This window comes from Felis catus, chromosome F1 (assembly GCF_018350175.1).
Source record: "Felis catus isolate Fca126 chromosome F1, F.catus_Fca126_mat1.0, whole genome shotgun sequence".
In the NCBI taxonomy this organism is placed as follows: Eukaryota; Metazoa; Chordata; class Mammalia; order Carnivora; family Felidae; genus Felis; species Felis catus.
The window spans coordinates 21,728,708-21,754,058 of NC_058384.1; the positions used below are offsets into that span (position 1 = coordinate 21,728,708).

At 36.0% G+C, this 25,351-nt stretch overlaps 1 long non-coding RNA gene across 2 annotated transcripts in view; it reads right to left on the minus strand.

Moving 5' to 3' along the window:
- Positions 1-25,351, minus strand: part of LOC123382778 — a 99,066-nt gene that overhangs the window by 36,751 nt on the left and 36,964 nt on the right. For both annotated transcript variants that reach the window (XR_006591688.1, XR_006591687.1), the window contains exon 5: positions 12,224-12,286. This is a non-coding gene — a long non-coding RNA (uncharacterized LOC123382778). The remainder of the gene's footprint in view (positions 1-12,223; positions 12,287-25,351) is intronic.

A 25,351-nucleotide genomic window follows, 5' to 3' on the forward strand; every position in this document is an offset into this window, starting at 1 on the left:
TTATGCAAGGATGAATACAGAGGAAACAACATTCAGAAACTTCAACTTGCCTCATATTCATTTTCTAGGACAGCTATAACAAAGTACCATAGACTGGGTGACTTAAACAAGAGAAATGCATCATCTAACAATTCTAGAGGCCAAAAGTCTGAAATACAGGTGTCAGCGGGTTGGTTCCTTCCTTTTTAAAATAAAATTTTTAATGTTTATTTATTTTTGAGACAGAGAGAGACAAGAGCGTGAGCGGGGAAGGAGCAGAGAAAAAGGCAGACACAGAGTCTGAAGTAGGCTCCTGAGCTGCCAGGCCAGAGCCCCACGCAGGACTCAGACTTGTCAATTGTGAGATTGTGACTTGAACTAAAGTCAGACGCTCAACCAACTGAGCCACCCAGGCACCCCTAGGTTGGTTCCTTCTTAACGCTCTTAGGAGGAGTCTGTTCCATGCCTCTCTCCTAGTTTCTGGCTGTTTGCCAGAAATCTTTTGGTGTTCCTTGGCTTGTAGCCGCACACCTGCAATCTTCCAATGGTATTTTCCCTGTGTCTCAGTCTCTGTGTCTAAATTTCCCTCTTTTGTAAGGAAACAGTCATTCTGGATCTTTTCTTAACTTGATCATCTGCAAAAGCCTTATTTCTAAACAAGGTTAAATACACAGGCACTGAAGTTCAGAACTTCATCTTTTATGTAGGATACAATTCAACGCATAACACTTAACCAATCTATGACAGACAAGCTAAAGATGTATAAATACTATCTAATGTAACTAAATAACACAAAAATATATAAATACGACTTTTCATGTGGTAATGGATATAAAATTGACAAAACCCAAGAGAAATGGCAACATGTGCCTAGATTTGTATAAGAATGTTTCACAGCTGAGTTAGTAATAATCTTCCTAAAGTAGAAACATCCAGGTGTGCATTGATAGGAGACTGGATAAAGAAATTTGGCATAATCCTATAATGGAAAACTTCATAGTAATAAAAAAGAAGTTATTAATACATGTAACAACATGAATGAATCTCCAAAACATGCTCCGAGCAAAAAAGTCATACAAAAGAGCACATACGGTTTAATCCACACATTTAGACAATAGGCAAACTAAACTGTGGTAGAAAAGTATTAGAATAATGGATGCTTCTAAGGGTGGAAGGTGGAAATTAACTGGGAAGGGACATGAGGGAAATTTCTAAGGGGATGGTAACATTCTATATCTTAATATGTCTGTATTACACCAGTGTACCAATTTGTCAAGTTTCAGCTAATGTACATTAAGACTTTTGAACATTGTTATTGGTGAATTTTACCCCAAGAGGAAAAAAGAAGTCTCTGAATGAGTGCTGAACTCTATTTAATGAAATGCATGCTAAAATATTTAGAGATGGACAGATTTTTACAATTTACTTTGAAATGCATGAAAAAAATACGATGGATGGATGTATAGACTGATTTATAGATGGATAGATATGTGAAAAAAGTGAGTATATTCAAATGGCACAATTTACATAAGGGGTCCAATGTAAAATTTGGTTAACTTCACTGCATATTTGCAAATTCTCATAATAAAATGTTAAAAAGTAGACAAAAATCAATAAATGATGAAGTTCAGTAAATTATCAAAGCTACTTATCATACATTCTCTAATCCCAATGTAATAAAATTAAAAATAATACCAACAGAACATAAAAATTCCAAACCAGTAACCAATGTATAAATAAGAAAACACTCAGAATCAAAATTGCAGAATATCTAGAAGATAACAATAATGTAAATATTACATATAAAAATTCTTGGAAAACAAGAAAAAGAGCAAATTCAAATAAATTCATCTAAACACTCGATCCAATATGTTTGAAAAAGACTATTAACAGCAAAAACATGAGGAAAGCAGAAGGAAGAAATCAACATGATAAAGTCAGGAAATAATAACCAGATAAGAGCAAGGGAAAAACAAACTAAATAATAAGTCCATGATCTACTTTTATAAACAAAACAAATTAACCAATCAACCACTAGCAGCACAGCTAATCAAAGGAAAAATCCCCCAAGCAACAATAAAAAATCTAAATGAGAGAAAAAATAACCACATTGATGTACCAGAAATGGCAATAATACAAACTAAATACTCCATTCTATTCAAAACATTTGAATATCTGAATTTTAAAATCTGTTGTGTTCAGAAACTACAAATACCATATTTGAAATTTTTAAAAAAGAAAATTCAGATTGATTATAATAGGAAAAAAATGAGCAGGTGGTCAAAGACGTGCTTCTAAAATGATACCAGATAAAACACAATTTCACAAATCATTCAAACAATTTATACAAATTATCAGTTACTCAAATAAATAATTTTAGTAATACTTTACTTATTCTGGAGAGAATAACAGAGAGAAAATAGAAACAGAGAAATTCTTACTTTTCCTGGACCGAGACTGCTGGTTTTGTCAGTCAACATTGGAACCTTCTGCATTGACTGAGGTATCCTCCATTCACCAAGGCAGCCACTTCTGCTACAGAAACCGTAAATGCCTGACACTCAGTTTCCCAGCCTCCTTTGCAGCTAGAGCTGCACAAAACCTAGGTTCTAGTCGGCAAATGTACACGGGGTAGACTGTGAGTGAGCCAGCGACCCGAGTCCCAGAACCCGTATCAAATGAAATCTAACAGCAGAATAAAATGGCAGAATTGGTCGTAGCCTTTTCTGTTTTCCAGAGACAACAGTGGCAACAGATCTGGAGGCACCTTTAGGAACACGTCCCGTGTTCACGAATGGGCCATTCAAGTTACAATGTCTGGCACTCAGTAGTGGCAGAGGTGCCATCTTCTTCTCTACACTATACTAGAGAGTGTCTTTGGGTTACTGCTCTGGCCAAGTCCAGTTCTCAACTCCCAGTCCAGTTCTCAATATTCCCAGATGTCTTCTGAGCCTCCCAAATGTTTTTATGAATCCCTTTTCTACTACTGTTAGATAAGTTTCCATTTCTTCCAATTAAGATTCCAGACTGACACACAGTAAAACCTTGGCAACAAAACTGATCGTATCTTTTAAAATTATAGATCCATCTCACATGCAAGTATCGATTTTTTAAAAGAGTTTTTACTTTATTTTTTTAAATATAATTTATTGTCAAATTGGCTTATATACAACACCCAGTGCTCCTCCCAACAAGTGCCCTCCTCAATGCCCATCACCCACTTTCCCCTTTCCCCCACCCCCCACCAACTCTCAGTTTGTTCTCTGTATTTAAGAATCTTTTTTGGTTTGCCTCTCTGTTTGTAACTTTTTTTCCCCCATCCCTTTCCCCATGGTCTTCTGTTAAGTTCCCCAAGATACAAATATGAGTGAAAACATATGATATCTTTCTTTCTCTGACTGACTTATTTCACTTAGCATAATACCCTCCAGTTCCATCCACATTGTTGGAAATGGCATGATTTTATTCTTTCTCATTGTCAAGTAGTATTCCATTGTATATATAAACCACACCTTCTTTATCTATTCATCAGTGGATGGACATTTAGGCTCTTTCCATAATTCGGCTATTGTTGAAAGTGCTGCTATAAACATTGGGGTACATGTGCCCCTATGCATCAGCACTCCTGTCTCCCTTGAGTAAATTCCTAGCAGTGCTATTGATGGGTCATAGGGTGATTCTATTTTTAATTTTTTGAGGAACCTCCACACTATTTTCCAGAGCAGCTCCACCTGTTTGCATTCCCACCAGTAGTGCAAGAGGGTTCTGTTTCTCCACAACCTTGCCAGCATCTACAGTTTCCTGATTTATTCATTTTAGCCATTCTGACCAGTGTGAGGTGGTATCTCAGTGTGGCTTTGATTTGTATTTCCCTGATGATGAGTGACATTGAACATCATTTCATGTGTCTGTTTGCCATCTGGATGTCTTCTTTGTAAAAATGTCTATTCATGTCTTCTGCCCATTTCTTCACTGGATTATTTGTTTTTCAGGTGTTGAGTTTGGTGAGTTCTTTATAGATTTTGGATACTAGCCTTTTATCCAATATGCCATTTGCAAATATCTTTTCCCATTCCATCAGTAGCCCATTGATTTGTCAAAGATTAGTTGGCCATACATTTGTGGGTCCAATTCTGGAGTCTATATTCTATTCCATTGGTCTATGTATCTGTTTTTGTGCCAATACCATACTGTCTTGATGATTACAGCTTTGTAGTAGAGGCTAAAGTCTGGGATTATGATGCCTCCCGCTTTGGTTTTCTTCTTCAATATTACTTTGGCTATTAAAGGTCTTTTGTGGTTCCATACAAATTTTAGGATTGTTTCTTCTAGCTTTGAGAATAATGCAGGTGTATTTTGATTGGGATTGCATTGAATGTGTAGATTGCTTTGGGTAGTATTGACATTTTAATATTTATTCTTCTAATCCATGAGCATGGAATGTTTTTCCATTTCTTTGTGTCTTCTTCAATTTCCTTCTGTGTCTTCAGCACACAGATCGTTCACATCTTTGGTTCGGTTTATTCCTAGGTATTTTATGGTTCCTGGTGCAATTGTGAATGGGATCAGTTTCTTTATTTCTCTTCATTATTGGTGTATAAAAATACAACTGATTTCTGTACATTGATTTTTACCCTGCGACTTTGCAGAATTCATGTATCAGTTCTAGCAGTCTTTTGGTAGAGTCTTTCAGGTTTTCCATGTAGAGTGTCATGTCGTCTGTGAAAAGTGCAAGTTTGACTTCTTATTTGCGAATTTTGATGCCTTTTATTTCATTTTGTTGTCCGATTGCTGATGCTAGGACTTCCAACATTATGTTAAACAACAGTGGTGAGTGAGAGTGGACATCCCTGTTGTGTTCCTGATCTCAGGAGGAAAGCTCTCAGTTTCTCCCCATTGAGATTGATATTAGCTGTGAGCTTTTCATATATGGCTTTTATGATGTTTAAGTACGTTCCTTCTATCCCAACTTTCTTGAGGGTTTTTATTAAGAAAGGATGTTGTATTTTGTCAAATGCTTTTTCTGCATCTATTGACAGGATCATATGGTTCTTTTTTAATGTTTTTTTAATGTTTATTTATTTTTGAGAGAGAGCTAGAACATGAGCAGAGGAAGGGCAGAGAGAGAAGCAGACACAGAATCCGAAGCAGGCTTCAGGCTCTGAGGTGTCAGGACAGAGCCTGACACAGGGCTCGAACTCATGAACCGCGAGATCATGACCTGAGGTGAAGTCCGATGCTTAACCAACTGAGTCACCCAGGTGCCCCTGGGATCATATGATTCTTATCCTTTCTTTTATTGATGTGATTTATCACACTGATTTGCAAATACTGAACCAGCCCTGTGGCCTGGGAATGAATCCCACTTGATCATGGTGAATAATTCTTTTTATATGTTGTTGAATTCGATTTGCTAGTATCTTGTTGAGAATTTTTGTATCCATGTTCATTAGGGATACTGGCCTGTATTTCTTCTTTTTTGTGGAGTCTCTGGTTTGGGAATCAAGGTAATGCTGGCTTCATAGAATGAGTCCGGAAGCTCTCCTTCCATTTCTGTTTTTTTGGAACAGCTTGAAAAGGATAAGTATTAACTCTGCTTTAAATGTCTGGTAGAATTCCCCAGGGAAGGCATCTGGTCCAGGACTCTTATTTGTTGGGAGATTTTTGATAACTGATTCCATTTCTTTACTAGTTATGGGTCTGTTCAAATTTTCTATTTCTTCCCGTTTGAGTTTTGGTAGTGTGTGGGTGTTTAGGAATTTGTCCATTTCTTCCAGGTTGTCCAGTTTGTTGGCATATAATTTTTCATAGTATTCTCTGATAATTGCTTGTATTTCTGAAGGATTGGTTGCAATAAATCCATTTTCTTCTGTGATTTTATCTATTTTGGTCCTCTCTCTTTTCTTTTTGAGAAGCCTGGCTGGAGGTTTACCGATTTTATTTTTTCAAAAAACCAACTCTTAGTTTCATTGATCTGTTCTACTGTTTTGTTTTGTTTTGTTTTTCTATTCTATGTTGTTTATTTATGCTCTTATCTTTATTATTTTTCTTCTTCTGGGTTTGGGGTTTCTTTGCTCTTCTACTTCTAGTTCCTTTAGGAGTGCTGTTAGATTTTGTATTTGGGATTTTTCTTGTTTCTTGAGATAGGCCTGGATTACAATGTATTTTCTCTTAGGACTGCCTTTGCTGCATCCCAAAGGGTTTGGCTTATTGTGTTTTCATTTTTATTTGTTTCCATATGTTTTTTAATTTCTTCTTTAATTGCCTGGTTGACCCATTCGTTCTTTAGTAGGATATTCTTTAACCTCCATGCATCTGGAGGTTTTCCATACCTTTTCCTGAGGTTGATTTCAAGTTTCATAGCATTGTGATCTGAACGTATGCATGGTATGATCTCAATTCTTTTATATTTATTGAGGGTAGTTTTGTGACCCAGTATGTGATCTATCTTGGAAAATGTTCCATGTGCACTAGAGAAGAATGTATATTCTGCTGCTTTAGGATGAAAAGTCCTAAATACGTCTGTCAAGTCCATCTGGTCCAGTATATCATTCAGGGCCATTGTTTCTTTATTGATTTTCTGTCTAGATGATCTGTCCGTTGTCATAAGTGGAGTATTAAAGTCCCTGCAGTTACCACATTCTTGCCAATAAGATTGCTTATGTTTATGATTAATTGTTTTATATATTTGGGGGCTTCCGTATTCGGTGCATAGACATTTATAATTGTTAGCTCTTCTTGATGGATAGACCCCATAATTATTATATAATGCCCTTCTTCCTCTCTTGTTACAGGCTTTAGTTTAAAATCTAGTTTTTCTGATATAAGTATGGCTACTTCAGCATTCTTTTGACTTCCAGTAGCATGACAGATGTTTCTCCAGCCCCTCACTTTCAATCTGAAGGTGTCCTCTGGTCTAAAATGGGTCTCTTGTAGACAGCAGATAGATGGGTCTTATTTTCCTATCCATTCTGATACCCTATGTCTTTTGATTGTGGAGAATTTAGTCCATTTACATTCAGTGTTATTATTGAAAGATATGGGTTTAGAGTCTTTGTGTTATCTGTAGGTTTCACACTTATAGTGATGTCTTTTGTGGTCCTTGCAACATTTCATTCACAGAGTCCCCCTTGGATCTCTTGTGGGGCTCATTTATTGATGATGAATTCCTTCAGTTTTTGTTTGTTTGGGAAAACCTTTATCTCTCCTTCTATTCTGAATGACAGGATTGCTGGATAAATAATTCTTGGCTGCATATTTTTCCTGTTCATCACATTCAAAATTTCTTGCTACTCCTTTCTGGCCTGCCAAGTTTCAGTAGACAGGTTTGCTACTACCATTATGTGTCTACCCTTATATGTTAAGGCCCGTTTATCCCTAGCTGATTTCAGAATTCTCTCTTTATCTTTGTGTTTTGCCAGTTTCACTATGATATGTCGTGTAGAAGATTGATACAAGTTACGTCTGAAGGGAGTTCTCTGTGCCTGTTGGATTTCAATATTTGTTTCCTTCCCCAGATAGGGGCAGGGAAAAAGAAAGAATAAAAATGGACCCGAGAAACTATACAGCTTAATCCAGAAAGAGAGAATGGAGAATAAAGAAGGATGTGTGGGACATGTATCAAGAGAATGGATTAAATATGTCTGCTTAAACAAACCAACAACCAGAGTAACCAGACTAGAGGAGGGAAGAGATAAGAAGGAGAAAAGGAAGGAAGAATGTATCTATATAATAAGAACTGTCCTAGAATTAAACCAGGCAATGCAACAGTACTGGTCTGGAGGAGGGCCTGCCTGGTTCCTCAGTGTCTATCCAGCTCCAATAGATAAGCAGTTACCAGGTACGGAGGGGTGTGGTTTAGTGTAGGCAGGTCCCACCTCCACTGTGGGCCTTGAGGTCTGATCCCTGAGGCCCTGACTTGGTGGTGGTGGGGAGAAAAATGACGACCCCCCCAGTCTCTCCTCCGCAGACCCAGTGTCCCAAACCACTCTATTTGAGCCATCCTCACTGTGCCATGGGCACAAACAAAGCAGTTTGTCTCGCTCTTCTGACTCCTGTGTCTGGCACTTGGCTGGAATTCAAACTCTTGTTCTGTGCACCCTGGTACTGGGGGAGTGCCACTCCATGCCACCCAGTATGTGGTCCCTGCCTGGCAGGTGCAGGCAGGCAGGCTTTGCCCTGTTCCACAGCTCTCCAGGGAGGGGATCACTTTCTTCCACTGTGGACTGCGCCCCTGACCTAGCCACCCACCCAGGGGCTGGCACCCCTCCTCCCCAGGTTGTGATCTGGACAGCTGGCCCCAGTCTGGAAAAAGCCTTGTAGTTAGAGATTGGATCATTCTCCATCCTTGTCCGAGGTTTTTCTCTTGTCCAGATACAGTCCTATGCTTCTGTACCATTTCTTTCTCTTCCCTTTGCCTCTCCACAGGAGATCCCTCCCCTCCATTCATTTTATCTCTCCCAGATCGCAATCATGTACCTTTGGCCAGTCAGGTTGTCCTGGTGGGTCGCTGGAAGCCACTGTCTGTTTTCCTCCCGGACTCTCAGAGTTCAAAGTCCTTTGGCTTCAACACTTCTTTGTTTGAGAGATGAGGGAAGTTCAGATCCCCCTACTTCTCTATCATGTTGGCCCCCTCCAAAGTATTGATGTTAATGTAAAGATTATTTAACAGAATCTAGCAGCTTGTAAAAGGAATAATTCACTGTGACTCAGAGGGGTTTTTCCAAAAAATTTTCATTGTTAGGAAATCAACTATAATTGATATAACTAAAAGGTCAAAGGAAATAAACCATTTAATCATCACTATAGATGCCAAAAGACATGTGATAAAATTAAACATCCATTACTGATTAAAAATACAATCTTCATAAAACTTGAAGGATAGATTTTTTAACATAATAAAATAATTTTTTTCAAACTCAAAATTCATCATACCTAACAGGGAAACTATATTAATATTCTCACTAACATTAGGAACAAGATAAGCATGCCCACTACCTTAAGTTATTACCATAACTCTTGAAGAACTGGACAAAGTAATTTGGAAAAAGAAGAGTCATAAAAATTGAAGAATAAGAGATAAAATGTCATTTATTTCAGATGGTAAAATTGTATGTCTGTAAACTCAAGGATATCAACTGATATTCAGCTGTAAATAATAATTAAGATGGCTAGATACAGATTAATTTGCAAATATCAACATCAATAGCTTTCCTACAATGACTTTCTTTATAACCTATTAGAAATATGTAGTAAAAGAAAAGATTTGATTTACAACAGCAACAACAATAAAATATCTAGGAATAAACTTAAATGTGTAAATTATATAATGAAAACTATAGCCAAAGAGACTTTAAATAAAGTTGAATAAATATAGCAATGTATACATCTTTTTTAAGAAAAGAAGGTTTAGTGTTTACTTTCCCTTTTTTAAAAATTTTAAAAATGTTTTTATTTTTATTTTTGAGAGAGAGAGTGTGAGCATGGGAGGGGCAGAGAGAGAGAGAGGACCAAGGATCTAAAGCAGGCTCTGTGCTGACAGCAGGGAGCCTGATGCAGGGCTTGAATTCACAAAATGTGAGATCATAACCTGAGCCTAAGTTGGATGCTCAACCAACTGAGCCACCCAGGCACCCCTTTGTGTTTACTTTTCTTCAGTTATTTTATAAATGCAATGTGATCCCAATAAAAATACAAATATGTTTTTTTGAGGGAATAAGACAAGCTTACTGTAAAATTTGTGTAGAAAAATAAAGATAGGAATAGGTAAATATACAAGAAATAAAGGACTAGCTTTATCAGATATTTACATCAATTCCATAATTACAGTAATTAAAGCTGTACAACATTAGCAAATAAAAAAGATCAATGAAGGGGCACCTGGGTGGCTCAGTCAGTTAAGCGTCCGACTTCAGCTCAGGTCATGATCTCGCAGTCCGTGAGTTCGAGCCCCGCGTCAGGCTCTGGGCTGATGGCTCAGAGCCTGGAGCCTGCTTCTGATTCTGTGTCTCCCTCTCTCTCTGCCCCTCCCCTGTTCATGCTCTGTCTCTCTCTGTCTCAAAAATAAATAAAACGTTAAAAAAATTTTTTTAAAAGATCAATGAAATGGAGGCATTCAGAAATAGATCCAAAAAGAGAAATTTATATATAATAAGGCAGCCTTTGCAATAAAGGAAAATGGCAAATTATCCAATACATAAGAAAGTGTGGATATCTATTTTGACAATTGTTTTGCTATTTAAAAAAGAAAAAAATCAACTGTATTCTTACCCAATTCCTTGGATGTTGATAAATCCCAAATATATCAAATATTTAATGTAGATAAAATGAAAAACTAAATTTTCTTATGAAAGTATGAAAGGATTTTAGTGGAGAGGCTTTTCTTCATATTCAAACCATAAAAGACATAGAAAAGTTTGACGAGTACAGATGCATTAAAAACAGTTCTAAACAATGATAACAATTATGTATACACAGAAGTATAACTACAAATATAAGTATGTACGTGTATATTTTATATGTTTGTGTGAAAGTATGTATGTATAAATGCCAATATCTATGTGAGATAAAAACTCATTGAGAGCAAGTCTGGCAGGAGCTTCCCCTAAGAAAACCTGAGCCACTCATGACTACACCTGGGGAAGGTAGAAAGGAAGATGGTAAAGCTTATTCTCCCTCCTTCTCTTTCCAGTATCTCCACATGGGGAACTATCCATGAGCCATCACACAGGAGAAGGAGGTAGTAAGAGCTGAAGGAGAGCCAAGTCCCATTCAAAAGCCTCCCCTCCGGTTGTGAATGTCTGACCCCTAGCTCCAGGATCCCTGCTGGGGACAAGTAGGCAGTGTCTTAGCTCAGGTTCCTCAGGAAACACTCACTGAAATGGAGAGTTTCACAAAAGCAGTTTACCAAAGAATGTTCTGGGGAACAGAATCCTTAGGTGGCAAAGGGAGTAGTATTGAGCAGAAGGGAGTCATTGAACTGCAGAAAACTCACAGCAAAGGTGTTAGCCACTAACCTTCTCAACAGTTGAGGAAGTATCCTTACACACACATACATACATACATACACACACATATACATACTACATAGATGTGTGTATAGAACAATCCCTAGCTTCAACAGATAACTAGTTAAATGACATTGGCTGAATGATTGTATTAAATAAATAAATAATAAATAAATAAATAAAACAATTACGTTTCAATTTCCTTAAAATACAAACAAAAAAATATCTTTATGTATTCTGTCCTTTGGATATAGGAATTTTTCCTACAGTTATATTCACACAGATGAGGAAAATATTTGTGATAGTATATTACTTGCAGCATTGTTTATGATATTAAAAGACTGGAAACGATATCAAGTTTATAAATATGGAACCGACTAAAATCTGATTACAGATTGATAGGACAGAGTACCATTCAGCTGTCTAAAGGAAGTGGTAGGATGTGCTAAGGAATTATTTCCAAGGCATATTTTGTAGTGATAAAAGTGTGGTGCAAAACGGTGGGCATAGTGTTCTTATGTTTGACAAAAATAAAAATCAGGTAAGAGTATAATAAAAGTAAAGTGATGATCTCCTACTAAATTTCTGTTGGTCTATCAAAGGTATTTGTCATATGTTTAATCTTATTTCTTAAAAATGTTTCTAACTTTTTCCCTCCCAAATGCTCCCAGAGTTATATTTATTTAGAGTCTACATTTGTAATAATCATTGCTGATTTTAGGCACTCTTTAAATTTAGCCCTTTTCTAATTTCAACTTTACAAATTAATAAATAAATGTCTTTGAATTCCCTATTAAATATAAACTATATAGTTTTTCTTGTATTTATTTATTTATTTTGAGAGAGAGAGAGAGAGCGAGAGCAGGGGAGGGGCAAAGAGAGAGGGAAAGAGAATCCCAAGCAGACTCCACACTGTCAGCACAGAGCCCAATGCAGGGCTCGAACTCACAAACCAGGAGATCATGACCAGAGCCAAAACCAAGAGGCAGACACTTAACTGACTGAGCCACCAGGCACCCTAACTATATAGTTTTTCTTAATCTACATGCATTTTTAAATTCACTCTTTTATTTTCTAATTTGGTTATTTATTTATTCTGGAGGCATCATAGGAATTTTTCAAGCTGAAATAAACTGTACAAAGCATTTTCCATGTGAGGACTCTGGCCCATAGAGATTAAAAGCATTACCAAAGATTTAGCACTACTTAGTACAAGAGGCTGCTAGAATGCCACATACCTCACAGCAAGCAGACAAGGGTTGTCTCTGCTACAAAATAGCCTTTCATCTGGCATGAATTGCCTAAAAATAAATAATGATTTGATGAGAAGACAAATATTAATCATCTACAAATTTATTTTCAGAGATAACATGGCCAAAGCAACCACCCATCATATAGTTTATAGCTGGGCTAAGTAGGGTGATTTTTCCAGTGTGAATATAATATAATATAATATAATATAATATAATATAATATAATATAATATATATAATTAATATAATATAATATAATATAATATAATATAATATAATATATACAATACAATACTATTATGTCATGATATAACATCCTGAGAAAAATTAACAAAACTTGTCTAGTAAGAGTTCATTAAATAAATCCTTATTTAAAAATTTTTAAATTTTTTTATGTTTATTTATTTTTGAGAGAGAGAGAGACAGAGCATGAGCAGGGGAGGGACAGAGAGAGAAGGAGAAACAGAATCCAAAGCAGGCTTCAGGCTCTGCGCTGTCAGCACAGAGCTTGACACGGGGCTGGAACCCACAAACTGTGAGATCACGACCTGAGCCGAAGTCAGACGCTTGACTGAGCCACCTAGGTACCCCTAAATAAATACTGATTTTATTATTATTATTTTTTAAAATTTGTTTAATGTTTATTTATTATTGAGAGAGAGAGTGTGTGTGCACGCGCTTGAGAGAGAGAGAGAAAACACCAGTAAGGGAGTGTCAGAAAGAGAGGGAGACACAGAATCCGAAGCAGGCTTCAGGCTCTGAGCTGTCAGCACAGAGCCCGACATGGGGCTCAAACCTATGAACCACAAGATCATGACCTAAGCTGAAGTCGGGTGCTTAACCAACTGAGCTACCAGGCGCCTGAATAAATCCTTATTTGAATATTCTACTTTTCTTCCCTAAAAGAGTTTATATTTTTGTTTAAATAGGATGTTTAAAAAAATATATCTGTAAAGCTTTCTCTACAAACTTACCAGGGTTATTTCATAATCAACAACAAGAAGCTTTTGCCCTTTTATCTTAGCACATGATAAAGAGCGCAGACTTGGGTGTCACATGGTTCTGGTTAAAATCCCAGTTCTGCCACATAATGTCTGTGTGACAAATGAGGCAGTCGCTCTATGCCTCAGTGTCCTTATCTATAAAATGCATAGGGTAATATTACCTTTCTCTATGAGTTGTTTTAGAAATTAAATAAGTTAATATGAGGAAGCTTATGACAGGACCCATTAGACAGTAAGCCTATGTGAAGGTTAGCTATTATTGTGCAGAGATGTGGCCATGCTCCTGAAATTGTGTAATAACTGGAGAGGTCCCTAGTGGTCCAGATCCTTCCTCTTCACTAAAGATTCATTGAGCACCTATTTGTTTCAATATACTTGCCAACCTTTGGAAAAATGTATTTCTGTGTGAGGATAACCAATTTTGTAGTCTTATCTCCAAAGTATCTGCATTCTTTATCTTTACTGAGTACTCTTAGTTATATGGATTGAATTAAGTTTTCAAACGCTTGTGATAAAACTGCTCGGCATTATCTTGATTTCCTTTCTCACCCATGACTGGATTTTAGAAATAGCAAGCTTGGACTGGACATGTAGTTCCTAAACAAGGAAAAACAAAACCCATGACCACTACATTTCTCACTCCACAATCTTAAATCCTTTTTGATTCTATTACCCATAGTCAATTTTAGAACACAGAAATTAAAATACTAAAATAAAAACAAATAAATGATTAAAATTTAAAATATATTTTATATGGCCTTACTCCAAAGTTGATTTACTGTGAAGATAACAAAGTTTAAGCTTCATTATAAGCTTCAGCCCCCTCACCACTACAGGCTCCTCCAAAGACACTGAGAGAAGCCCACACTTGTACAGCCTATTGTCGTCTGCTCACAAAAGATTTACGATTAGTACCTACATGAGAAAATTTGACATTCTCAGAAACCTCACCACTCACTACAAAAGAAACTTGATATTTTCCCATATTGTATAACAATTCTAGAAAATTTACGTGACATTACCAATAATGAGAACCATATACACTAGATATTTAATACAGCAAGAGGAGATTTCCTATAAAAAAAAAAAGCCTGATGTAATCCTCAAATCAATATTACATATTATGTGGGGCGCTAGAGTGGCTCAGTCAGTTAAGCATCCAACTCTTGATTTCAGCTCAGGTCATGATCTTACAGATGTGAGATGGAGCCCCATGTTGGGCTCCACACTGACAGCACAGAGCCTGTTTGGGACTCTCACTCTCCTTCTCTCTCTGCCCCTCCCCTGCTCACTTGAGTACACATTCTGTCTCTCAAAATAAATATTAAAACATTTTTTAAATAATAAAAAATGACAATAAAATAAAATAAAGAGAAAGAAAGAAAGAAAGAAAGAAAGAAAGAAAGAAAGAAAGAAAGAAAGAAAGAAAAGAGAGGGAGAGAGGGAGGGAGGGAGGGAGGGAGGAAGGAAGGAAGGAAGGAAGGAAGGAAGGAAGGAAGGAAGGAAGGAAAGAAGGAAGGAAGGAAGGAAGGGAGGAAGGAAATTTTAAAAATATTACATAGTATGAATTTCCTTGCATCTCTTCCATGCAAGACTCCAGCTGGAAGTATTAGAAGCCACTTCTTAGAGCACTTGCACCTGTCCCATAGTCCCATGAATGCACAGAGATGATGAACACTAAGGACATTAGAACATATGTATAGAGTGCCTCACCCATGGGAGTAAGAGTAAGATGGATTTCTTCTGTGATGAATATTAATGACACCTAAATACATAAATATAAAATCACCTAAGATTTCCAGAGTGTTAATTATGTGCTAAGCACTATTCTAGGTGTTTCATGATATTAGTGTATTTTTATCCCATCTTACAGAGGACAGAGAAGTTTAGTATTTTTTCAAAAGCTAGACAACAAGAGATTAGCAAAACCTAAATCCAGAACCCAGACTCTTAACCATACAGAGTCCTGCTGCTAGATAGCTTATTTTGAATAGTTGGAAAAACAAATAGGTAAATAATTCACTGCTATGTGGCCTTAGTCCTCCCTGAGGCCCCGTGTTATTGCCAATAGAATAGACTTTAAAAAAAATTTTTAATATGAAATTTCTTATCAAATTGGTTTCCATACAACACCCAGTGCTCATCCTAACAGGTGCCCTCCTCAATACCCATCACCCACCCACCCACCTCAGAATAGACTTTAAAACATGCATCAGTTAGAGCTATTGTGAACATGAAATTATACTCTATCCTATGCCTCACCTCAAATAGATATTCAGTAAATGGTACAAGAACATTTATAATCACACAAGTGCTCATTAAAACACTATAATCCTAACTTCTTTAAATTATTTTTAATTGCTGGACCACAATGAACATTTGATACGGAATATTTTCCTCTATTAACAATTACTAGCATAGAGATGAGTGACAAATTCATGGTAATAATGTTTAAAGTGTCTTCTATTAAACAGTACAAAAGAAGGAATGAGGTTTTATGAAGTAAGTATACAGCTTTCTTTGCCTTCTTACTATATAACTTCTTACTGCAAAGCTCAAAAGCTTTGTATTAAAGTGGCCACATACAGTGTTTCAGTGGTTAATTTATTCATAATACAGTTCAGAGAACAAAGGTGTGCTATCATTTGCATAAACAGACCCTCTCTGACCAACTTGTATAAATATTTCATAAAAATATACACAGCAATAAAAAAGGACAGATGTTGAATACAATGAAGAAATAAAAAATAGATACAAGATTTAGCTTAATGTATTAGGTTTCCTTGAAGTTAAATTTTGGGAATGGCTAATAAATGGCCTAGTAAATATTGAATGCACCCATTATATCACTTTACCATTTTTGTTTCTTTTTTTCTAAATTATTTTTTACATAACAACAATTGGTAAGGAAGTTGGGGATGGGCATCTTCTTTAAATAGATTTTTTTCCATTCGCTTCTAAAATAGTTTACATGCATCACTTATAAGTGAAAACAGCTGATTTACAGAGTAAGATTTTGCTTAAATGCCAAATGAAGAATGTAAAAACAGCATTTGCAACTCTTCAAATAATACCAAAATGGAATCAGGTTAAACCACAAAAAGGAGATATGTTCTGAACTGGTGAATGCCATATTGGCCTATGATCAGCCCAAGGATGGATCTGAGAATAGTTCAAAGTATAAAATTTTTAAAATGAAAATGGAACAGTGGAAATCTAAGGCATGTAAAGTATCCGTGGCTGGGCGCAATAATAATCAGATTGCATTTGAAGTAAAGGATGTCAGTAAGCCTAAACGTATTGCATTTAGATATCTTCTGATAATTCAAAGAAGTCATTTAACTTCATTACCAACTTCTGAGTAGAGGAAGAACTAAGGACTAACATAATATTTGTCCAAAGTTGGACAGTCTCTAAAATTAAATGCTTCTTTCATTAAACTATGTTGGATATAATGATAGGGTCATTAGTATAAAGATTTCAGGGGCACCGGGGTGGCTCAGTTGGTCAAGTGTCTGAATCTTGATTTTGGTTCAGGTCATGATCTCATAGTTTGTGAGTTCAAGCCCCAAATCAGGCTCTGCACCGACAGTAAGCAGACTTCTTGGGATTCTCTGTCTCCCTCTCTTTGCCCTTCTACCCGCTTGCTCTCTATCTCTCTCAAAATAAATAAACATTAAAATAAAAAAATTTTAAAGGAGATTTCAGTATTTTAGATCACATCAAATTAGGCTATGAAAATAAGGGACACATGATAAGGAGATGAAAGGAAGAAATATAAACATACTGAAAAGAACTGCCTTGTATCAAGGATTAGAAGATAATATTTTGAAAAATGATATGCCAACAAATTGAACAACCTAGAAGAAATGGATAAATTCCTAGAAACATAACTTCTCAAAACTGAATCAGGAAGAAATAGAAACTGTGAATAGACTGATTACCAGAAATTCAGTCAGTAATCAAAAAATTCCCAAAAAACAAAAGTTCAGGATCAGATAGCTTCACAGGTGAATTCTACTGAACATTTAAAGAGTTAATACCTAGTCTCAAACCATTCCAAAAAATTGAAGAGGAAGGAAAGCTTCCAGTTTCACTTTATGAGGCCAGCATTACCCTGAGACCAAAACCTCATAAACACACGACAAAAAATCTACAGGCCAATATCTCTGAGGAACATTGATGCAAAAATCTCCAATAAAATATTAGCAAACTGAATTCAACAGTACCTTAAACAAATCATTCACCACAATCTGGTGGGACTTAGTCCCAGGATGGTTCAATATTCACAAATCAATATTCATTTGATTCACAAAATCAGCAAAAGAAATAATAAAAGCCATTATCATCATTTTAATAGAAATTCAGAAAAAGCATTTGATGAAGTACAACACCATTCATGATAAAAACCCTCAACAAAGTAGATTTAGAGGGAACACACTTCACCATAATAAAGGCCATAGATGAAAAACCTACAACTAACATCATAGTCACTGGTGAAAAACTGAAACTATTCTTCTAAGGTCAGAAACAAGAAAAGGATGTCCACTCAAAGCACTTTCATTTAACATAGTACTGGAAGACCTAGCCACAGCAATCAGGCAAGAAAAAGGAATAAAATGCATCTAGATTGGTAAAGAAGAATTAAAACTTTCACCATTTCCAGATGAAATGATGAAAGTTTCAGATTTCCAGATGAAATGGTGAAAGTTTATTATACATAGGAAATCCTAAAGATTCCACTAAAAAAAACGACTAGAACTGATAAATGAATTCAGTAAGGTCACAGGATACAAAATCAATGTACAGAAATCTGTTGCAGATTTATCTATCTGAAGCAGCAGAAAGATAAATTAAGAAAACAATCCCATTAACAATTGTACCAAAAACAATAAAATACCTGAGAATGAAATTAACCAAAAAGGTGAAAAGGCCTGTACTCTAAAAACTATAAACACTGATGAAAGAAATTGAAGATGATAAAAACAAATGGAAACATATTCAATGCCCATGGATTGGGAGAACAAATACTGTTAAAATGTCCATACTCCCCAAAGCAGTCCAGAGATTTAATGCAATCCCTAACAATATACTAATAGCACTTTTCACAGAACTAGAACAAACCATTCTAAAATTCGTAGACTCTGAAAAGCCAAAGCAATCTTGGAAAAGAAAAACAAAGCTGGAGGTATCACAATCCCAGATTTCAAAATACACTACAAATCTGTAGTAATCAAAATAGTATGGTACTGGGGTGACTGGGTGGCTCAGTCAGTCAAGCGACTAACTCTTGATCTCGGCTCAGGTTCATGAGTTCAAGCTCCATTTGGGGTTCTGTGCTGACAGCTCAGAGCCTGCAACCTGCTTCAGATTGTGTCTCCCTCTCTCCCTGCCCCTCCCCTGCTCATGTTCGGTCTCTCTGTCAAAAATAAACATAAAACAAGTATGGTACTGGCACAAAAATAGACACATAGATGAATAGAACAGAATAGACAGCCCAGAAATAAACCCACAATTATATGGTCAGTTAATCTAAAACAAAGGAGGCAAGAATATGCAGTGAGAAAAAAATAGTCTCTTCAGCAAATGATGCTGGGAACTGGAAGGCTACATGCAAAAGAGAAGGTAGACCACTTTCTTACACCATACACAAAAATAAACTCAAAATGAATTAAACCCTACATGTGAGACCTGAAACCATAAACATCCGAGAAGAAGGCATAGGCAGTAATTTCCTTGACATCAACTGTGAAACTTTTTTCTAGATATGTCTTCTTTGACAAGGGAAACAAAAGCAAAAATAAACTAGTGGGACTTTATCAAATAAAAAGCTTCTGCACAGAGAAGCAAACAATCGATAAAACTAAAAGCTAACCTACTGAATGGGAGAAGATAATTGCAAATGTCATATCTGATAAATGGTTAGTATCCAAAATATTTAAAGAATTTATAAAACCCAACACCCCAAAAAACAAATAATCCAATTAAAAACGGGCAGAAGATATGAATGGGTATTTTTCCAAAGAAGACACACAGATGTACTCCAATGTTTATTGCAGCATTATTTACAAGAGCCAAGATATGGAAGCAACCCAAGTGTCCATCAATAGATGAATGGATGAATAAGGTGTTGTGTGTGTGTGTTTGTATGTGTGTGTTAATCAGTCATAAAAAAAGAATAAAAACTCTTGCCATTTGCAACAACATGGATGGATCTAGAGGGTATAATGCTAAGTGAAATAAGTCAGTCAGAGAAAGACAAACACCATATGACTTTACCCATGTGTGGAATTTAAGAAACAAAACAAAGTAAGAAAAAAATAGACAAACCAAAAAAAAAAGACTCTTAACCATAGAGAATAAATCGTTACCAGAGGGGAGGTGGGTAGGGAGATGGGTAAAACAGGTGAGAGGGATAAAGAGAACACTATTGCAATGAGCACTGAGTAATGTATAGAATTGTTGAATCATTATATTGTACACCTGAAATGAATATAACACTGTATGTTAATTATACAGGAATTTTTTAAAATTCCAGTGTATATATGTATGTCGAATGAGTGGCACCATTCAAGTCCATTATCTTGAAAAATTATCCTTGCATCCCAACAAAGATGCAATTGCCATCTCTCGCCCCCACTCGAAAAAGAAAAGGAATTGCTTCGTATCTATGAAGAAACTAGGCATTCTTAGTATCTAACACAACACAATCTACTGTGTCTTACTTTTAATGATACTCCATTTTTAAATACATTTTTATTAAATTACTTATTTCTTACCATAAAATTAATATGCCTTTGTTTCAAAAATATATAAAGGTAGATTAGCAAAAAGATAAAAATTAAAATTACCCTCAGTAGCATGACTAAGATAATTACTCTTCAAACAAACATTAAGTGCCCACTATTTACCAGGTATATAATACTGTCTCTCAAGCCTCATCTCCCAAGGTCTCCTTGACTCCCTGCCTACCAGGCATCCTGGCCTTCTTGCTGTTACTTGAACATTTCTAACAGTGACCATTTTCTCTTCATTACACATATGTATGTAAAAATATAAAAAGGTTAACAGCTCTTAGAATATAGTGGCAACTCAATACATGAACACTACCAATAGTATTTATTTTATTACTAAATTATTAATTTTTCAGACAAAATGATTCCTTGATTTTATTTGCATTATTTTTGCTTCTTAGTGCAAACTATATTTTCTTATGATTACTAAGCAATTCTTTATTGAATTAGTTGATCATACTTTTACCCATTTGCCTTTTGGTATGTTTAGATTTTTTTATTCATTTGTACATGTTCTTTACTTAATAAATACTGTAATTATTTGACAAATAAATTTCCTTAGCATAATTTTTCTTTTAATATTTTTGTTGTGGGCATTTAAAAATATGTATTCAAAATGATTTTATCTAGTTAAACATTTTTTTCATGTAACCTTTGTCTTCGTCATCACATACTCTTATTCATTTGTTCAAAAAATATATTTTTTTAAATTATTTTTTTTAATGTTTATTTATTCTTGAGACAGAGACAGCTTGTGAACAGGGGAGGAGCAGAGAGAGAGGGAGACACAGAATCCAACGCAGGCTCCAGGCTCTGAGCTGTCAGCACAGAGCCTGATGCGGGGCTCGAACTCACGAACTGTGAGATCATGACCTGAGCCGAAGTCGGACGCTTAACCGACTGAGCCACCCAGGCGCCCCTCAAAAAATATTTTAAGCACAGACCATGAATTGGGTACATGTACCCAATTGGTGTTAGAGATACAGCAGTGAACAGAACAAAGATGGTACTCTCATGACAAATACATTTGAGAAAGAAGAGACAATAAGAAACTAAGTAAATTTTAAAAATTAGGTTATAAAAAATACAGTGAAAAAAACATGACTATATAATGGAGAAAGTAACTGGGGTACAATTTTTGAGTTGATAGCTGAGAATAAAAAAATAAACTCAGTCATACAGAGGAAAACCCCTCGGGGTAAATAACAGCAAATGCAAAGGCCTTTGGGCAGCAAAATGTTAGATGCAGTTAAGACACACAAAACCAGTGTGACTTGATCATAGTGAGAAAGAATTTATAGGCCATTGTAAAGAGTTTAGATTTTATTTCAAGAGCAATGAGAAGCTGTTCAGACTTGACAGATGGGACATGATGGTTATCACTGCTTTTAAGACTATATGTTTAAAAACTAAGAATAGTAAAATTGATGTGTGTTTCAGCCCAACTGCGTATATGTAGCTACTGGAAGTCATTTAGCAAGAATTCCATAGGTAGGGCAAACTGTAGGGGAAACTGATCAGGACACTATCCCAATCATGCCATCAAGAATCCAGGTTCTTCTTCTCCTTTTTTTTTTTTTTTTTAAAGTTTTCTTATTTTTGAGAGAGAGAGAGAGAGAGAGAGAGAGAGAATGAGAAAGAGATACACAATCCAGCCCCAGGCTCTGAGCTGTCAGCACAGAGCCCTGTGTGGGGCTTAAACTCACGAGAGCTGTGAGATCGTGACCAGGGCAGAAGTCGGACACTTAACTGACTGAGCCAAGCAGGCTCCCCAAGGACCCATAGATATATATCATATATATATATATATATATCAATATATCATAGATATATCATAGATATATTGATCTGTACAAGATCATAGATATATTGATATATTGATCTGTACAAGATGGCCCAAGCAGTTCCAGGCACCACACAGCTAGTGACTCCTGCAGTGTCTGCCATAACCATTGCATTTTTAAAAGAGCCTTAAAAATGTAGGTACCTTCTATTTGGAGATTCCACCTTTAGGAAATGACTACAAGACGAAGTAAAGATCATCTAATTTTTAAGGTTGATTTCACAAAAGATAGATTCACCCATTTATTCAATACAAGATTTATTGATCACTAGTAGCACTGTTCTAGTCACTTGGAATATAACCATGAAAAAAAGGAGACACACAGCTGTCTTTGTAAACTTGACATATGTGGTGGGGGAGAAAGAGAGTAAAAGAAAAATTCAAGTAAACTATGTACCGCATGAGATGTCGATTAATGCTAATAAACAATATACCTGTGTGAATTGTAAGCCTGTTAACTCTCATGGAGAATATTAAAGGAAAACAATTTTTGTGTGTGTGGAGGAGCAGTTTGGTTTTTAATATGGTCAAATGAAGAGATCCTGTTGGAAAAGTGGGTTTGAGATTTGGGTTCGATTACGAGGTAGAGATAGAGCTTTAGAAGCAAGCAACTCTGAGGCTCTCTTTGAAGTAATTGGAAAGGAAGCATACTCTGAGACATGAGAATACAGTTTCAACAAAGGGAGAAAGAGGCCTTCTGTGAATACTATCTCTGGATAGGAAAGGGATGAGAGAAGGGATAAATTCTTCAGATGTTTGCAAGAGAATCATTGTCCCTAGGGTACAGAGAGATCTTAGTTAAGAAATGAGCATCTGACATTATTCAGCCTGCAACATTCAACCTTAAAGATGTTTACCAATGATAATGAATAGTCAGTAAACAAATATGCATTGCCTCCAGCAAACCCATCTTGTGGCTCCTGTGGTGAAGGTTGTTTTCTTATATCACTAAAAATGAAGTGAAACATCTGTGAAGGGAGTAGAATTAATATGTTAACAAATTAAAAAAGGAAAACAGCTAAAATCAAAAGCCCTTGTTTATAGGCTGAGGTTATTTTTTAAAAAATTAATTTTGAGAACAGTTTAAGGTCACAGCAAAATTGGAGCAGAAAGCACAGAGTTCTCATAGACCCCCTCTCCTCACACACGTACAGCCTCCTCCACCACCAACATCCCCCACCAGATGTTGTACCCTTGTTACAACTGATGAACCTACATTAAGACATCCTTATCACCCACGTCCATAGTTTACATTAGAGTTCACTTTAGGCGATTGAACATTCTATGGGCTTTGATAAATATATAATGAATGACATGTATCCACCTTTGTAGTATTATACAGAATAGTTTCACTGCCCTTAAAATCCTCTGTGCTCTATCTACTCATCTCTACCTCTCCCTTAACCTCTGGCAACCACTACTCTTTCACTGTTGCCAATTTTTGCCTTTTCAGAATATCATATAATTGGAATCCTAAGTTATGTAACTTTTTTTAGATGAGTTTAACTTACTAATATGCATTTAAGTTTTCTCCGTGTCTTTTCATGGCTTGATAGCTTACTTCTTTTTAGCACTGAATAATATTCTGTTGACTGGAAGGGAAGTACCTTCCAATTACTGAAGGAAATCTTAGTTCCTCCCAAGTTTTGGCAATTATGAATAAAGCTGCCATAAACATCTGCATGTAGTTGTGGGTGGACATAAGTTTTCAGCTCGATTTGGCAAATATCAAGGGGTGTGATTGCTGGATCATATGGTAAGGGTATGTTTAGTTTTATAGAAACTGTCAAACTGTCCTCCAGAGTGGCTGTAACATTTTGCATTCCCACCAGCAATATAACAAAGTTTCTATAGTTCCAGATCCTTGCTAGCTGTTCAGTGTTGTCAGGGGTGTGGATTTTAGCCAGTTTAGTTAAGTGTTCAGTGGTAATCTCATTGTTGCTTTAATTTGCATTTCTCTGGTGGTATACAATGTGGAACATCTTTTCACATGCTTATTGGCCCTCTGAATATCTTCTTTGGTGAGGAATCTGTTCAGGTCTTTTATCCATATTGTGACCTGGTTATTTGTTTTCTTATTATTGACTTTTAAGAGCTCTTTGTGTATTTTGGATAACAGTCCTTTATCAGATGTGTCTTTTAGTAATTATTTTCTCCCAGTCTGTGGCTGTTCTTCTCATTCTCCCTACAGTGTGTTTTGCAGAGAAGTGTTTAATTTTAGTAAAGTCCAGATTATCAATTATTTCTGAGTTCATGGATCATGTCATTATTTAAAAAGTCATTAACAGGGGCACCTGGGTGCCTCAGTCGGTTAAGCGTCCGACTTCAGCTCAGGTCACGATCTCACGGTCCGTGAGTTCGAGCCCCGCGTCGGGCTCTGGGCTGATGGCTCAGAGCCTGGAGCCTGCTTCCGATTCTGTGTCTCCCTCTCTCTCTGCCCCTCCCCCGTTCATGCTCTGTCTCTCTCTGTCTCAAAAATAAATAAACATTAAAAATTTTTTTTTAAAAAAAGGTTTAAAAAAAATAAAAAGTCATTAACATAATAGAGCTCATCTAGATTTTCTCCTATGTCTTCTTTTATAGTTTTGCATTTTTTACCTCTATTTTGAGTTAGTTTTTGTTAGAAATTAAGTCCGTGTCTAAACTCTGTTGTTTTTTCTTGCATGTGGATGTTTAGTTGTTCCAGCATCATTTGGTGACATTGCCATCGCTCCCTTGTTAATGAGAGTTGACTCTATGGGGCTCTATTCTGGGCTCTGTATTCTAGCCTATTGATCTATCTATTATTTTCCCAATATCACACTGCCTTGATTACTATTGCTACATAGTAAGTTTGGAGGTCCAGTAGTGTTAGTTTTGTGACTTTGTTCTCTTTCTATATTGAGATGGCTAGTCTGGATCTTTTCCCTTTCCATATAATTTTTAGAATCAGTTTGTCTATGTCCACAGAATAACTTGTTGGAATTTTGATTGGGATTGCATTGAATCTATGGATCAAGTTGGGAAGAACTGACTACTTGACAATAATAAGTCTTTCTATCCATGAACACAGAATATTCCTTCATTTATTGTTTTTCATTTTCTTTCATCAAAGTTTTATAGTTTTCTTCATATTGATTTTATACATGTTTTGTTAGATCCTAGCCTTGCATATCTGGAATAAATTCTACTTGGATCATGGTATATAATTATTTTATATATTGTTGGACTTCATTTGCTAATATTTTGCTGCAAATTTCTGCATCGGTATTCATGACAGATATTGCTTTGTAGTTTTACTTTGTTGTAATGTCTTGTGTGGTTTTGGTATTAGGGTAAAGCAGGACTTATTGATTGAGTTAGGAAGTATTCCCTCTGTTTCTGTCTTGTGGAAAAGATTGTAGAGAATTAGTATAATTTCTCTCTTAAATGTTTAGTAGAAATTGAGTAAATCTATCTTGGCTTAGTGTTTTTTTGTTTTGGAAGGCTATTA